The sequence below is a fragment of the Eumetopias jubatus genome, unplaced genomic scaffold (genome assembly GCF_037043125.1).
Source record: "Eumetopias jubatus isolate StellerSeaLion01/CBP00866 unplaced genomic scaffold, mEumJub1_p1.0 scaffold_3, whole genome shotgun sequence".
NCBI lineage: Eukaryota > Metazoa > Chordata > Mammalia > Carnivora > Otariidae > Eumetopias > Eumetopias jubatus.
In genome coordinates this window covers 87072165-87089189 of record NW_028274809.1, presented here as the reverse complement: position 1 = coordinate 87089189, position 17025 = coordinate 87072165, and the positions used below count along the sequence as shown (strand labels likewise).

Sequence of the window (17025 nt, the reverse complement as noted above, 5' to 3'; positions counted from 1 at the left end):
CTAGCACCTAATAAAGAGATTGACTCATAGAAGGTGTTCAATAAGTATTTGTCAAATTCACATTTTTAATATAAATAAACATAATGTGGGAATGCACATATTTGAAATCTGTTTTAGAAATTAAGACATTTACTATAAATGTTAAACTTTGATATAGTGTTGGCAAATTTCTGCAAAGGATAATAAATATTTTAGATTTTTTTAAGGCATACAGTCTCTGTTACAGCTAATTCAACTGTGTGTGTAGTTATAGTGCAAAAGCAGCTATGGATGATATATACCTAAATCCCTGTGGTTGTGTTTTAATAAAACTTTATATATAAAAAGAAGCAGCAGACCCAGTTTGGCTTATAGGCTATAGTTTGTTGGCCTCTGCTGTAATCAATCAGTTACCAAGCCAGTCAACATTTTATTTTTCTCTTAGACACCAAGAGGAGAAATGTGTATAATATTACAATCTTCTTTGAACGGTTTGGAGCACAGGTTTGAAGCTTTTTGACTTCTTTCTAGTGACATGGAAGCCACATTTTAATATGCACAGGAGGCAAAAGCTTCCTGTGCGTGATCCAAAAAAATCAAACATAATCAAAGTATTGCTGTAGCATAGTATGTGACAAAATTTTCCCTGAACAAAGTTCAAAGTCATTCAAAGAACGCAGTTATTTAGAAACAACTTACTAAAAATGACAGTGTAAACTACTTTTATTTTTTGAGTATGGCATGAATAGAAGATTGCATATGATAAGCATTGCATAGAAAAATCATATTTGTGCCACTTTGAAATTTAGGACAAGCAAAATAAGGATGTCAGCATGACTCTTTTAAAATATTTTAGGTTTTTGTGAGATTATATTATCTGTTCTCTCCAAAGTAATCCTTCCTCCAAAAACCAAGAACAAAGTAAAACCTTGATTAAAAATGCCGTTAAAGAAACACATCCGGTGTTAGAAGAGCTACCTAGGCTCCTGGGAGGCTGGTAAGAAGAGCGGAGGCTGTGTCCCACAGACTCTGGCATCATGAACATATTTGATCGGAAGATCAACTGTGATACACTCTTAAAATTTTCCCACATAACCCCCTCGACACAGCAGCACCTGAAGAAGGTCTATGCCAGTTTTGCCCTCTGTATGTTTGTGGCGGCCGTGGGGGCCTATGTCCATGTCAACACTCATTTCCTTCAGGCTGGCCTGCTCTCTGCCTTGGGCTCCCTGGGGTTGATGATTTGGCTGATGACAACACCTCATAGCCATGAAACTGAGCAAAAAAGACTGGGACTTCTTGCTGGATTTGCTTTCCTTACAGGAGTTGGCCTAGGCCCTGCTCTGGAGCTGTGCATTGCCATCAACCCCAGCATTCTTCCCACCGCCTCCACGGGCACAGCAATGATCTTCACCTGCTTCACCCTGAGCGCCCTGTATGCCAGGCGCCGGAGCTACCTCTTTCTCGGAGGTGTCTTGATGTCAGCCATGAGCCTGATGCTCTTGTCTTCCCTGGGGAACCTTTTCTTTGGATCCATTTGGCTTTTCCAGGCAAACCTGTATGTGGGGCTGGTGGTCATGTGTGGCTTTGTCCTTTTTGATACTCAACTTATTATTGAGAAGCCTGAAAATGGAGATAAGGATTATATCTGGCACTGCGGTGACCTCTTCTTAGATTTCATTACTCTCTTCAGAAAGCTCATGATGATCCTGGCTATGAATGAGAAGGACAAGAAGAAAGAGAAGAAATGAAATGACCATGCACGCTTTCCCATTTTGACCTCTGTCCCTCACCCCTCATTTCCTCTTCGCGCACTTTGCAGGTGGTGTGTTCTGTGATAATGAAAAGCATCAGAAAAAAAAAATGCCGTTAAACCTTCACATTTAAACTTTTCCCCCCACATTTTTATTTAAATTCCAGTTAGTTAACATACAGTGTAATGTTAGTTTCAGATGTAGAGTTTAGTGATTCAGCACTTCCCTACAACACCCAGTGTTCATCAGGAGTGCCCTCATTAATCCATATCACCTTTTTAACCCATCCGCCTGTCCCCTCCCAGCTGGTAGCCATCAGTTTGTTCTCTATAGTTGAGTCTGTTTCTTGGTTTCCCTCTCTTCCCCCCCACACCACCCATGTTCATTTCTTTTGTTTCTTAAATGCTACATATGAGTGGAATTTATTTATTTATTTTTATTATTTTTTTAAGATCTTATTTATTTATTTGAGAGAGAGAGAATGAGAGACAGAGAGCACGAGAGGGAAGAGGGTCAGAGGGAGAAGCAGACTCCCCGCCGAGCAGGGAGCCTGATGTGGGACTCGATCCCGGGACTCCAGGATCATGACCTGAGCCGAAGGCAGTCGCTTAACCAACTGAGCCACCCAGGTGCCCATATGAGTGGAATTTAAGGGAGATAATATCATATGGTATTTGTCTTTCTCTGACTGACTGATTTCGCTTAGCATAATACTCTCTAACTCTATCCATGTCATTACAAATGACAAGATTTCATTTTTTATGGCCGAGTAGTATTGTGTATATATACCACCTCATTCTTTATCCATTCATCAGTTGATGGACATCTGGGATCCTTCCATAATTTGGCTATTGTTGATAATGCTGCTGTAAACTTCAGGGTGCATGTCTCCCTCCGATTCAGTATTTTTGTAAATTTTGGAGTAAATACCTAGTAGTGTAATTGCTGGATTGTAGGGTAGTTCTATTTCTAACTTTTTGAGGAACCTCCATACTGTTTTGCAGAGTAGCTGCACTGGTTTGCATTCCCATCATCAGTATAAGAGGGTTCCCTTTCTCTACATCCTTGCCAACAACTGTTATTTCCTGTGTTGTTAATTTTAGCCATTCTGACTGGTGTGAGGTGATATCTCATTATAGTTTTGATTTGTATTTACCTGATGAGTGATGTTAAGCATCTTTTCATGTGTCTGTTAGCCATCTGTTTGTCTTCTGTCCACTTTTTAAACTGGATTATTTGTTTTTTGGGTGTTGAGTTTGATAAATTCTTTATAGATTTTGGATACTAACCTTTTATCAAATACGTCATTTGCAAATATCTTTTCCCATTCTGTAGGTTCCTTTTAGTTTTATTGATTGTTTCTTCACTGTACAAATGCTTTCAATTTTGATGAAATCCCAATGTTTATTTTTGCTTTTGTTTCCCTTGCCTCAGGAGACATATCTAGTAAGAAGTTGCTACAGCTGATATTAAAGAGGTTACTGCCTATGCTCTCCTCTAGGATTTGAATGGTTTCCTATCTCACATTTAGGTCTTTAATCCATTTTGAATTTATTTTTGTGTGTGCTGTAAGAAAGTGGTCCAGTTGCATTATTTTGTATGTAACTGTCCAGTTTTCCCAACACCATTTGTTGAAGAGACTGTCTTTTTTTTCACTGGATATTCTTTCCTGCTTTGTTGAAGATAAACCTTTTACATTGAAACTGAGTCTGGGGTGCCTGGGTGGCTCAGTTGTTAAGCGTCTGCCTTCAGCTCAGATCATGATCCCAGGGTCCTGGGATCGAGCCCCACATGGAGCTCCCTGCTTAGCGGGAAACCTGCTTCTTCCTCTCCCACTCCTCCCTGCTTGTGTTCCCTCTCGCTGTGCTCTCTGTCAAATAAATAAGTAAAATCTTAAAAAAAAAGAAAACTCTTAGTCTTTTTCTGTGCTTATATCTCTAACTTTCTTAAAAGCATAAACTACATTTAGAGTATCTTTTTCTTTAACTTTCAGTCACCCTTAAACAGATTATAATCTGAGCCATGGAAATCACTCATTCTAGTCACAATATCTGTCTCAAAGCAAAATCCAACAATTTCTGTCTTCCTTTGCCTTGCTGACCACCTTGCAACTTCTTCTTACAACTCATTCTTTTGATGTCATTTCCTTTGTTTTACGGTAATACAAAACACTTTTAGGCCTTCTTATTTTTCATTAGGCAATGTGCACTGTATTAAAATTACTTATCTATTAAGTAGAATCACTTGAGAGCAAATTAAACTCCATCATTTCCCTTAGATTGCTACTCATTATCAATTCTTGTCTCTGTGCTTTCAGATATGGCTTGCTCAAGATTGCAGCTTTTCAATGATAAGGATCACATCTAAAACTTCAGATTCTGACTCCAGTCTTCCACTATGCCAAGCTTCCTCAAGCTTGTTCCTCAAGCAACAGTTGTCCTCCACTCAGCTATTCTGTGATCCAACAAGCATTTTTTTTAAGATTTATTTATTTACTTTATAGAGAGAGGAAGAGGGAGCATGTATATGTGTGTGCGTGTTGCAGGCATGCTGCGGGGAGGGGCAGAGGGAAAGAATCTCAGGCAGATTCCCCGCTGAGCATGGAGCCCCATCTGGGGCTTGCTGTCATGACCCTGAGATCATGACCTGAGCTAAAACCAAGAGTCAGCCACTCAACCAACTGAGCCACCCAGGTGGATTCCAGCAAGCATTTTGAAGACTTCTTATATATTAGATACTAAATGAATACTAAACCCCATACAGTGCCCTTTTATTGTGGCACTTTCTTGTAGTAGAAAGCAATCTGAAAACGATCACCAGTGATGTAATAAGACATTTAGACCTAAACATTGAGGAGATGTTGATGGTAAAAGAATATACACCTGTGGTGCACACAATTAGGGAAGTTGGAGAAGATAACTTTAGAGCTATATCTTCAAGCAATTATGAAACAGAAGAACAAATGCTGTCTAAGGAGCAAAACACCATTCTGGGTAAAGCCTGGAGTACATAGGACAGTCAAAGAGGAGATGAGTCTTGTTGGATAGTAATGACAAAAATATTAAAAGTGTTTTGATATTAGGAATGGTGGAGGGGGTGGTACTAATGGTTACAATAAAAGTTCATGAGAATTCTAAAATGAGGCTATTTTTGTGCTACCAGGACATTCTTTGCTATTTTGATCTACTTTCAAGTTTTTGATAAACAGTGATTTTAACATCTGTCCTTTTGTGTATGGTAAAACTTCTTTGTTCATGGTTATTTGTCCTCCCTTCTCTGCTCTACTAAGTAATTACTGAGGCAGGAATTCTCATTTTCTTTGTTTCCTTTAGAGAATATATATAGCACAGTCCTTCACAGTAGGAGTTAACACAAATGTTTCCTGAATGAAAGAATCTCCCATTTAATTCCACCAGTACAAACATCTTAACCCCTTGCCCACTATTTATGTATAATTTGCTAATATCCCCCAACCAAGTTCATTTTACTTCTGTCTCTTGGAACTTCCCCAGTCTAGAGGTAGATACCATGGAAGATTTGCCATTTACCATTAAGAATATCAGGAGCTGCATCCTTTACGTACAAAGCACCGTGGATGAGCATACTCCATAAGGATGTGATACTCTATCACACAGTACACACAAAGACTTCGTTTTCTGGTTTAAAAAAGTCTGGAAAATATGATGAGCTACCCTAGAATGAAGTGAATGGCATTGCTATTTTGCACCACTCATTGAAAGTCATTATTCATCAATTTTGTTCAATCTGCCAAACTTCTGTGAAACTCTTTAACAGAAGCATCACTGTTATATGAGAAGAAGAGTAAGACTATTATCTTAACAAAGCTTTTGTAGTTGCCATCAATGTACAAACCTTGAATTTTTAATCTTCATTAACTTAGGGGCATGAAATGTAGGCTTTCTGTGCCTTCAAAGAGTCTGACTTGTTTTGTGAATTAGTACACACCCCATAATAATTAGAACATGATCGTGACTCTTGAGTAATGCCTTTGAAGGGTTACCATTAAATGAGCTTTTTATTTCTGGTCCACACAGCACAACACAAAATGAGCTTGATGCTGGTGGTATTTATCTAGTGAACTTAGTCATTGTAGAAAGTTGGGCTTGAAATTTATATTGAAATAACCCCTGTTATCTTTGTGACCAGTTACCTAAGAATATAAATGCTTATTTTCACCAAATTAATTATAAACAAAATACTTTTTATCAAAGTGAACTTTTCAAGGCATTATGAGAGAGATCAAAATAGTGCTTACTTTTGGGAGGGACATCGACAAGGGGCATGAGAGAATCTTCTGCAGTGATAGTAGTAAGTAGTGTTCTATAATTAGTTGTGGGTTGTGGTTATACGACTAGGTGGTGTGTTGGGCACTTAAAATTAGAGCCCTTTATACATCTCATTCTATGTATTCTACAATTAAAAAAACTAAGAATTAGAAAAAAAGCATCATGAAATCAACTATTTTAAACTCTACTACCTAAGGTAATATTTGGTGTTACAAAGGTGTAAAAGAGTCACTGATATTTAAGAGCTCATAATCTAGAATATAAGTATTAAAAGATTTGGATGCCCACTAAGATTTTTAAGTATATCAGAAATACACTATGGCATACATTTGTAGTATTTGAAAAGTAAAAGTTTTATGTAAAAGTCTCATGTTGATTAGATATGGATTTTCAGTTTGTCATTACATTCTTGATTAGATTCATATATGTGAGATTATAACTGCTATTGGCATGTACAAAAATTAAGGTCATTTGTGGGGCATAAGTAAATGCTTTAGCCATGCAGCGTTTATGCTTTTAGTGATACCCTTGTTAGAATCATTAACAGCAAACTTTTACTTAGACCTCAAGAGAGATGATAATTTAGCACAGGATCTATTTTCCTATCTTTAGGACAGGATCATATGCCTTCTACACATTGTTGTTTTCCATTGGGTGCAACATGTGTAGTTAAAAAACAAAAACAAAACAAAAAACTTTATCAAAGGCTGCACGAAAATTACTTCACATTATTCAGGTACAAACATCCCTGTTTTCTTAGTTGAAGTTTTCCTCCACCACTGTGAAGAATTATGTATTTTTTCTGTCTTGTTTTGTTTTTTTTCCCCCATAAAGATTTTGTTTAACCTTGACTGTGTAACACTTCTCAGGCTTTTCTGACCTTCCTTACTCATGCATATATTGCTCTTACCTATCAATCGTGAGCTTTGTGAAAGACATAATCACATCTTTATATTCTCAAAAGGATGTAGTACGATACCTTAAATTTAATAACCAGTTGAAAACTATTTGTCTCAAAGTCAGGTGCTTTGAGTTAATACTTATTTTAACACTTTTAAAGTAGGATTTTCTCAATAATTCTTCCAGGTATATGGAAAGAGAAATAATAGCCGTCACATAACTGAGCTGGTAAGTGCCACTAGTAACCCTTAGTTTATAGTCCTTGGATCCCAGGGACAGACAAGAAAGGTGAGATTATTTGCCTACTTTTTCCTTTCTGCCAAACCCTCAAAATGGTTTTTCAAAGACTGCCTTTCTCCCACAAGTGCCTTCTTCCCCACCCCCACCTTAGTCTTAGCAAATGTCTTTGCTTCCTACTTCATAAAATTGGAGAAAAAAAAAAAGTCACTAGACCTGAATGCTTTAATCTTTACTCTTCTATGATAAATGTCTTTCCATCCAAATCCAGACTTAATATTTCCCACCCCTGCCTATGGAAAAAAGTCCCTCCTTTGATTAAAACTATTTCTTCCGCCCCTGTCTTCTCTGAGACTTCCTTCCCATAGTTACCTATTCTTTCCAGTATCTTCAATACCTCTTTTCCTTCTTGCAAGGAACATAAAACATAAAATGTCCTCAAACATAAAATTGCTCCCAAGTTAGGCTTCTCTCTGTAATTTACCACCCATGCTTCTACAACAAATAGTCTTAAACCAGGGATGGACAAACTTTCTCTTAAAGTGTAGGCAGTGAGTAATTTAAAAGCCTTTGCAGGGCGGAGTTGCTGCACCTACTCAACTCAGTAGTTGCGGCATGGTTATTTTTCCTCCTCTCTTATTCTACACTGCCACCCAATTTCAACTATTTTCTCTACCTGGTTATTATAGTATTCGCCCTGAATCCTTTATCTCTTGGAATAGATTTTTCATTGTCCAATTATCTCCCTCTTCAGTTTTTACTTCTTGACATTATCAGTGATATTTTTGCAAATTGTTAACATTATGTAAATCCATGCTTAGAATTAGTTAATGGATTGCCCTTGAGAATGAAATACTAACTCAGTCCTCAAACCAATTGGGGGGGGGGGCGGGTGTGGAGAAAGGTTGACACTTTCTGATCTTATCCCTTTTAACTCTTTAATCTGTTCTCCAAACTGTAGACAGAATAACCTTTCTACAAAGTACTTCAGCCTATGCCAGTCTCCAATGTCTACCTATGTCTTATTGGGACCATTCTAATTTGGCCCTGCTTCTCTCTCAACCTGATTCCTCTATCTTTATAGCACTTTCTGCTGCTGTATTTGCATTTCCTCAGAACCAGGGTTTTACCACCACTCATAGATTTCTAGGTTCCATTTCCCTGACTGCCTTATCTCAGGGTCTTTGCATAAACCCCTTACTCTGCTTGGACTATTCCTTCTTCCTTTTCTCTAACCTACCTCTTCTCCCCCAATAACCACATCCTACTCTTTCTTCTCAGGAGCTTTCCCTGAACTGTCAAAACTATTATGTATACCTGTTATATATTCTTATATCACCCTTCAGTTTCCTTTGTCATCTATATTGTAAGCATCAGCTTATTTGTCTGCATACCTCTCTGGACATTAAGTTCCATGAGGACAAAAGCTATGACTTATCTTAATTACATAGCCAGGGCCTATTACATAGTAACTGATTAACATATGTATAAGATAAATGAATAAATGAATGAATAATTACAGTGTTGATAATGAGAAATAATTGCACTGTTGATTAGAGATAATAAAACATAAATATTTCAGGAAGAAGCTGTCTTCAAACTGCCTTTTCTCTTGATAGAATAAAAGATTATGTAGATTGAGTTAACAAACGTGAACTATTTAATGACTATTGAACTCTGTATAGAATTTATAAATATATTTCAAGCACTTTGTAGCTCAAAATGTATTTTACAGTATAGCTTTTTTTTTCATGTAATTTTATATTGTTTTTAGAATCATCTTCACTATCTTCCCAATTTTCCTTATGGATTTGTCAATAGTTTGAATTTTTCTATGTAGAGGCATCTGGACAGTTTAACAATAGAGAAGAATCTTCCTAGAATGGAAAAAAGATATGAAAAGGAAATGGAAAAGATTCACAAAGAAATAGAGAATTCAGAATTCAGGTAGTGTCATGACTCAGTTGAAAGATTTAACATCAAAACCAAAAAACTCGTGTTGATATAGTTTTTATTTTGTTGTACAATTATTTGAATGTCATCAGAGTATATTAAAGAAAATTAGAAAATACAGCAGTGCAGACTCTATTTATTGGATAATTTTAAGGTGAGAACAAAAAGCAGACGTGTATTGCTATAAACTTGTTTAAAAAGCAGGGAAGTCAGTTAAATGTTACTTATTTTTTATAAGTCTTTTAATGAAGTTAATTCTAAAAACCACCATGTCTGTGTCTCTGAAATTTCTTTTGGCCAACAAATGTGCAAAGATAAAAAGAAGGCATAGATTCCCTCTGCTACACATGAAGTATGAAGTTAAATACATATACACAGGCACATAAGCGCTCATATAAAGAGCTTTTACTGTTTAGTTTCAAGGAACATGCTGCTCACTTTTTTCTACTTGGAAAATAGTTACAATATATCTTCCTTGCTTTTTTATAGACTTGAAGGATTTGAAAGTAAGCATTCTGCTTCGCTTTTCTACCCTGGTCTTCCTTTTAGTTTTCAACTCATTTTCTCCTCATTTCTGAGAGCAACAGTGCTAAATGAGAGTAGATTATAAGTATGTCAGTAAAACATGCATACACAGATTGAAAAGGTTCGTCATCTATATGCATGATTAGCTGACTAAAAAAGTTACCAGTCACTGGTTAAGGCTCTAAAATAAAAGGGAGTAATTCACTGATCTAGAAAGGCATTTCGGTGATCCGTATTTTCTCTACTGTCTCATTTAATGTTTTAGGATGAGATGGCAATGAGAATAGTAGAAGGGGAAAAAATGTAGTCTAGGGTGACAGGATAATCAGTGTGCTATATGTCAGGAAGTCTGCTTCAGAGACTGGCTTTCATAATGTCGAGGAAGGAGTATATAATTATAGTCATCTGAGTATCCAAAAATACCAAACCCATGACAACAGGCACATATTATATCTAACCAGGTATCCTATGAATTAGTAGACGACAGTAGTGTTGATTTACCAAGCTTAATCCTGTATTAACTATCTGTTAGCGAGTATTTTATTTATTAGAATGGTAACATGCAGATTTACATTATTCCTTTCTGGAGTCTTAGATAAGTTCTAATGTTTCCTGTATGTGTAATATAGGAACATACCATAGCATGAAAAGATAAGAAGGAATGACTACTTAGGGAGGCCTCAGAGGAAGCCAAAAATGGCACTCTGGCAAGCAAAGAAAAAAAACATTTAAATAGATAGTAAAGATAAAAATAGGGAAATGAAAAAACTAGCACAAGCAATGAATTCATGTAAGAGAAAAAGTCTTGGCCTGAGGTTAGAGGATAGTGGTATTTTATGGTAAAGTAACTGAAGTTTCATAATAACTTAAGGAACCAAACACATGGCTGAGGATGTGATGTAAGTGATCATCCATGCACACAACCAAATCCTAGAAGGGTAATCCAGATGGCCAAAATCTTTTATTATCCAATGGAAATAAATGAATACTATATATCTGGATGCGGGTGGCAATTTAAGCACAGAGTTCCTGTTAATTAACTTTATATTTAGATTTTGTTTTGGTCAGAGGAGGGTTTGTCCATATTTATTTACTTGTTTCTTTACTTATTTTAGGTAAGCTTTATGCCCAACATGGGGCTTGAACTCGTGACCCTGAGATCAAAAGTCGCATGCTCTACCAACTGACTGAGCCAGCCAGGTGCCCCAGATTTGTCCATATTTTAGAAAGTCTCAAGTATACTGGGAGAAAGAGAATATCATAGGAGACTTCTTCTCTGGGGGATGTCTATAACCATCTCTGTTGATTATAGAAGATACTTTATTTCTCAAAACAGCATGATCTCTGAGAAGCACCTACAAGAAAATTCCAACAATTTCTAGTTTGCTTTAGAACATCTGTCATGACTTTGGGTGAAACTTCACATATATTCTCTGCCCACAGTTTACTTCTGGGCAGGAGCCAGATTCTCTGCTATGATGCCTCTAACCTACATTGGACATATATTAATGTCTGCAGTCATTAACTGAATTCCTCACTTAATAGATGTGAGTTGACGCAGGTATAGCACATTCGTCTCTCTGGGTAGAGGAGTCAATGGGGATTATAACAGAGCTTTCTCCAAAAATAATCTCACAGCATCTCCTCTTTCACCTTACACTTGAACGGGCTGAGAGGCATGTCAACTATGGACTGGTTTTTGCCATTTCTTTGGTAAATTGTGTAGTTCGGTCGAATATCTTTGATAAGAGCATCTTTCTCATATTGGATGAAATTACAATAATAATTATAAAGCAGTTTGGCTGGGTATAGAATTACTAGATGGAAATAATCTTGAGAATTATTATCTTTTAACATATGCTTGAAAATTAATAATTCTTGAGAAATTTGAATCAGTTGCTTTTATTCATTTTTATCTAACTTACAATCTTGTCATTAGGCCCTTGCCACATTACAGAGCCAGTGTGATTGTTATTTTGTATTTATCTTTCCTTATATTTCTTATTTTATAAGCTTTTAAACTTATTTCCTTTGTAGTTCCTTAAGCTAAATATTATGTTCCTTAGTATGGGTAAAGTTTTCCTTTATTACTTTCAGCTTGAAATTTAATTATGGAATTTTATTTATCATTTATCATTCTCTCCCTTATATTTACTTTTCTTTTCAGAAAGACTATTAATGGAATGTAAAGACTTAAAGATGAAATGCTATAATTTTCTATTCTCTATCTCCTTGTCTTTTTGTTCTAATTTTTAGGTTCTTTCTTCCTTTTTCTTTTTAAGATTTATTTATTTATTTTTGATGGTGGGGGGAAGGGGCAAAAGGAGAGAGAGAGAAAGGAGTAGACTTTCTGCTGAGTAAGGAGCCAGACACAGGGCTCGACGGGGTTCAACACCAGGCTCGATCTCACAAACCTAAGATCATGACTCTGAGATCATGACCTGAGCTGAAACCGAGAGTCAGTCACTTAACTGATTGAGCCACACAGGTGGCCTTCTAGATTATTTCTTCCAACTTATCTTCCCATCTTCTAAGCTTTAAAAGTTTGCTCCCATGTTCTTTTTATTTATTTATTTTTTAATTTCAGAATACTTTCTCAGTCTCTGAATATTTTTCTTCTTCTTCTTCTTCTTTTTAATGGATTCACATTGTTTTTCTTTCTCTATGGGAATTGTTTTTTTGACTTTATTCTCTACGTTTTTCTCTGTCTCCTAAATTTTTGTTTTTAAATTTTTGTTTATTCTATGTATTGTTTTTCTTTTTTTTTTATTTTTTAAAGATTTTTATTTATTTATTGAGAGAGAGAGAATGGTCGAGAGAGAGCATGAGAGTGAGGAAGGTCAGAGGGAGAAGCAGACTCCCTGCTGAGCAGGGAGCCCGATGCGGGACTCGATTCTGGGACTCCAGGATCATGACCTGAGCCGAAGGCAGTCGCTTAACCAACTGAGCCACCCAGGCATCCTCTATGTATTGTTTTTCACATTAAAGGCTTTTCTCAATTGTCCGATCACTATTGACTATTGTCATTCAAATTTGGCAGTAAGACACTTCAAAAGTTGTTTGGAAATCCCATCTATGGGTGGAGTTTATACATTGGTTTTCTTCCCTGTAGGATGACTGGGCATTTTGTTGTGGAAAATTAAAATCTCATATTGGAAATTTCCAAAATTTTGCCAGAGGGTTAGAATGGAATATTCTGGACTTTAATTATTATTTGAAAGCCAAAATGAAGAAGGGTGTTGAGAATCTTACTCAAGAATATAGATTTTTCACTTACTATCTCTCTTTTAGGCCTCATTCCTAACTTTTATTTATACCTCAATCTTGGACATCTTCTGGTTACTTTCTTCATGGAGTAATCCTCTCATATCATCCCTTACTATGATAGTGTGGAACAAAATTTTCAATCAATCCTTTTTTTCATCCACATTCCATGCACCTGCTTTGTTCTCCACATAATTTTTGAATGTTTCTGGATTCTTCAGCCCCCCAAATTTCTTGATTCTCATTAACTTCTTTCTGTGCAACAGAGACTATTTCAGCTTTCTGTGTACTGCTAAATTAGTTCATTTGCTTTGGAACATTTGCCATTGCCTTTCATTAGCAGTTAGCTTTCCTATTTTTCTTGTCCTTGAATGTATATCATTTTCCCCTCTAATATGTTTAGGAGGTAGTTTAGTGGCGGAGGGAGGAGGTAGAACAGAGATCAATGTGTGTTCTCAATCCATCATATATCTGGGTAAAACTCATCTGTATTAGTTTTCTAGGGCCGCCATAACAAAATATCAGACTGGGTGGCACAAGCAACAGAAATTTATTTCCTACTATTCTAGAGGCTAGAAGTCTGAGATAAATGTGTCATCAGGGTTGGTTTCTTCTGAGATCTCTGTCCTTTGCTTGCAGATGGCCATCTTCTCCTTCCTGTCTTCACATGGTCTTTTCTCTCTGTGTGTCTGTGTCCTAATCTCCTTTTCTTATAACCACTTGTATTGGATTAAGGCCAACCCTAATGACTCTTTTTACTTTAATTACCTCGTTAAGAATCCTGTCTTCAAATATAATCATATTCTGAGGGACAGGGGTCTAGCACTTTGATATATGAACTTTGGGAGACAAAATTCTGCTCATAACACCATGTAGGGTAGAATTAAGAATGATCGGAAAAAAAGGGGGGGGCAAGAGAATGTTACCAGGATGTGTTAAGACTTTTGGCGGCAGATACCAGTACCACAGAAAGGCAATCAGAAGGTCAAGACACAGAGGTTGGACAGAGCCACAGAAGAAAATGATCTTGAGGGATAGACTATATGTGACTAATCTTATGCATGTACAAAGCACAGCACTAAAAGTTCTTGAAAAGGAAAAATTGGGGCCAGAGAGATCTGAGTGCAAATAATCAAGGTTAATCCCATAAGCAAAAATATAGCATTACAGTAATAATACAGGTGAATAGAGAATGCCCCAAAGGACTCATTTATGGATTTATAAAACAGTAATCACTGGAGAATAAGAAGAATAAGTTTAGAGCAGAAGGAAGACTGACTTGATTTTGTCATGAAGGATTTGTTTTATAGCTGCTTACATTTTCAACAACCAACAAAACTGAGTCTATTAAGAAGATTTTTTAGTGACTCTAAAGTTAAGAAAGGCATGGAGGACTATTATATCAGTTATCCTAAGTAGTTGATATTATGAAACACTCTTTAATTGTGTTAAGCTTGCAATGGTGGCTCCCTAAATAGATTTAGGTTAAGGGGTAACATATTGAATCTTCTTAAATATAATATGCCACCACAATACTAACTTTTGTTAGAATATTTTTTCTCTCTTGGCTTGTCTCCAATTGATGAATCATATCATTGTTTATCACAGGAAAACAAATGTTCTATGTCTGTGGTAAGTCATAATCTATTTCTATAGTAGCACCAGCTGCATATGCCTTCCAGTCATTAAAATGATGCTTACCCAATGCAGTATAAACTATAATTCCATTATTCTATTTCTCTAAAATAAGGACTAACAACACAGAATACACACCTTTTCTTTGCTACCACCTGCAATAACTTACTTCATGTTAGGAAAAAGAAGGAAGGAAGGAAGGAAGGACGGAATGCTTATTAAAATGTACTAAAGAACCTAATGGGCAGTGAGATGCTTATGTGAGTATCAGAGTTGACAAGTAAATGTAGTGAAGGCTGCCAGAAATCAGTTAAAATTACTTAATGAAGATTTTGATTGTCTGCTATGGATAAACCTGTAATATTGCACAAGGTGCCTTAAGAGACCAAATGCTGTCCCTTTCATTAATCAGAAGAATGCGCAAGTCTAAATATTGACCGGTGATTTGCTTTCCTCTCTTGGAGGATCTCAGGAGAATGGCGCTATAAAGAAAGAAAGCCAAATTCACAAACTCTGGGGCTTGGAGTAAACATGAAATGAGAATGCGGTCCTTTTTGAGTATAAAAAATCAATCCTTGTGCTAAAAATGAATTATCTGTCTGCTGTAAAAGTAAAATGTCAAGACTTAGACTTAGCTTTTTTATACATTTGCCATTAATTACACTTTTAAGTGATATATATGCTCTGACCTTCTAGTCATTCAGTTAAAATTTGGAAAGTAATACTTACCAAGGTTAAATCAATTCTGGTTATATTTTTTCATGTATATGTTGTGCATGTTTCATAATTTTAAACTATACAAATATTTGTATTACACATCCTCAAATAGCATTCCAAATGAATATATATTTGAAGTGTTGAAGCTATTTTGCCCACATGAAAATACATGTAAATATTCAATAAATTATAAGCACTTCCTCAAATTTATATTAAATGGAAAGTCATGCTACAATGAGTTAAAGATTTCAGTAGCTGAATATATTTTTCATTCAGAACTTAAGATGATACTGACATCGTGTTTTTTAAACTTTTTAAATACATTTTTAGGGACGCCTGGGTGGCTCAGTCGGTTAAGTATCTGCCTTTCACTCAGGTCATGATCCCAGAGTCCTGAGATCGAGTCCCACATGGGGGTATCTGCCTTTCACTCCAGTCATGATCCCAGAGTCCTGGGATAGAGTCCTACATGGGGCTCCTTGCTCAGCGGAGAGCCTCCTTCTCCCTCTGCCTGCCACTCCCCCTGCTTGTGCTCAGTCTCTCTCTCTCCTTCTCTCTCTGACAAATAAGTAAATAAAATCTTTTAAAAAAATACATTTTTTGTCAAGGACAGCATAGTTTTCCTTGCTTATTGAATATTCATTAACATTTGTGGAATTGGAAGTAGAACTTACCATGCACTGTCAATCAAAATTTGTTTGTTGTATATTACTGTTATAAAACTTCTATTGATATTGAACAAATTACTACATGTAGATACTCTTATAAAAAGTAAATAAAAGCAAGACGTTTAAAATGAAACTTTGAATTCAAAATTGTTTCAGGCTACTAGAAATAAGATAGCCTGAGAAAGTCACCTGAAAAGACTCTTAGAATAGCAGCAAAGATTCTACAGCTCAAAGGGCAGAAAGATACTTTACCTTGTGCATTCTCAGATTCAAAGCAAACTTATAAAATTTGTCTTCTGTAGTCTTTATACTATGACTCTTCTTTCATGACAATATTTTGGCAGTTACAAAACAATTATTCAAAAACTTTAGCAAGCAGACGGCTCACTAAAAATCTTGTCTGGGCTCTACCCCAAACATATGGAATTGAAATCAATAACATGTTGGGAAGGAGGAGAAGGAAAGGCAGCAAGCTTTGATATATTTAACTAGATAGCTCTGAAGCATACTAGAGTTTGAGAATCATTGTTCAGACACTCTGATCTTTCTTCTTTTTCCTTTATCATACCTGATATCCAAGGATCACCCTAAGATCCCCGATGATTCATTGCCTTCCAGAATGCTGTTATTTTGCCTCCTATGTGATTGATATTTACTCCTTGCACCTCATGCCTTAAATTCAACATCATGGTTTCCTCGAATCAACATTTACCTAATCCTCTAAACTCATAAACTAGAGGACCCTTTCCCAGTTCTGACTCACTTCCCAATGTCTTAAAAGAATATTTTTCTGCCCATGGACTAATTCAATGTGGCAGTTAATTGGTGGACAATTCAGACTGGAAGGAATAGGAAAGTTTTATTTTAAGCCATCAGATAATACATTTTAGGTATCTTAGATAGTATGGTTTATTTCAAATATTATAAGCTAATATTTATTCTGCCTGTCTTAGCTCCATTTTATTTCGGACACCCTAGAATCTCTCTTTAGGTGTAAAGAAACATGTTCAAAGAAAAATAAGAATTCTACAGTACAAATTTATAGAATTTATAGGTTTTATAAGACAAATGGGTTTATAAAATAAT

At 36.1% G+C, this 17025-nt stretch overlaps 1 pseudogene; it reads left to right on the top strand.

The window, feature by feature from the left end:
* The first annotated feature begins 949 nt into the window (after positions 1 to 949).
* On the top strand, positions 950 to 1764 carry LOC114224569 (bax inhibitor 1 pseudogene; annotated as a pseudogene).
* The last annotated feature ends 15261 nt before the right edge of the window (positions 1765 to 17025 follow it).